This window comes from Eubalaena glacialis, chromosome 12 (genome assembly GCF_028564815.1).
Source record: "Eubalaena glacialis isolate mEubGla1 chromosome 12, mEubGla1.1.hap2.+ XY, whole genome shotgun sequence".
NCBI classification, from domain to species: Eukaryota; Metazoa; Chordata; class Mammalia; order Artiodactyla; family Balaenidae; genus Eubalaena; species Eubalaena glacialis.
This window is the reverse complement of record NC_083727.1, coordinates 64,397,591-64,398,707: the sequence shown is the minus strand read 5'-3', so window position 1 is coordinate 64,398,707 and position 1,117 is coordinate 64,397,591. Positions and strand designations below refer to the sequence as shown.

At 46.5% G+C, this 1,117-nt stretch overlaps 1 pseudogene; it reads left to right on the top strand.

The window, feature by feature from the left end:
* Positions 1 to 303: 303 nt before the first annotated feature.
* On the top strand, positions 304 to 734 carry LOC133102467 (small ribosomal subunit protein uS19-like; annotated as a pseudogene).
* Positions 735 to 1,117: the final 383 nt, after the last annotated feature.

Genomic DNA, 1,117 nt, shown 5'->3' with positions numbered 1-1,117 from the left:
TTCCCTCCTCCGTGTCCACACATCCATTCTCTACATCTGCGTCTCTATTCTTGCCCTGCAAGTAGGTTCATCTGTACCATTTTTCTAGATTCCACATATATGCATTAATATTTGATATTTGTTTTTCTCTTTCTGACTTACTTCACTCTGTATGACAGACTCTAGGTCCATCCACGTCTCTACAAATGACCCTATTTTGTTACTTTTTATGGCTGAGTAATATGTAAATTGATACAGCCACTATGGAGAACAGTATGGAGGCTCCTTAAAAAACTAAAACTAGCTTTCTGAAGAGCCAACAAGATGGCAGAAATGGAGCAGAAGAAGAAGTGGACCTTCCTCAAGTTCACCTACCGCGGCGTGGACCTCAACCAGCTGCTGGACATGTCCCATCAGCAGCTGATGCAGCCGTACAGTGTGAGGCAGCGGCTGAACCGCGGCCTCCGGAGGAAGCAGCACTCGCTGCTGAAGCGGCTGCACAAGGCCGGGAAGGAGGTGCCGTCCACGGAGAAGCCTGAGTGGTGAAGACGCACCTGCGCGACATGATCATCCTGACCGAGATGGTGGGCAGCATGGTGGGCGGCTACCATGGCAAGACCTTCAACCAGGTGGAAATCAAGCCTGAGATGATCGGCCACTACCTAGGTGAGTTCTCCATCACTTACAAGCCCATGAAGCACAGCCGGCCTGGCACTGGGGCCACCCTCTCCTCCTGCTTCATCCCCCTCAAGTAGCCTGCTGGCCAATAAAGGTAGGAAAAAAAAAAACTAAAAGTAGAACTACCATATGGCCCAGCAGTCCTACTACTGGGCATATACCCTGAGAAAACCATAATTCAAAAAGGCACATGCGCTCCAATGTTCACTGCAGCACTCTCACATAGCCAGAACATGGAAGCAACCTAAATGTCCATCGACAGAGGAATGGATAAAGAAGATTCAGTACATATACACAATGGGATATACCGGTGTAATGCAATTCCTAACAACATTCCAGAAATAGTTTTTGTAGATATAGACAATATTATCCTAAATTTTATATGGAAAGGCAAAGGAACTCGAAGAGCTGAAACAATTTTAAAAAAGAAAAGTAAAGTGGGAGGAATCAGTCTACCTGA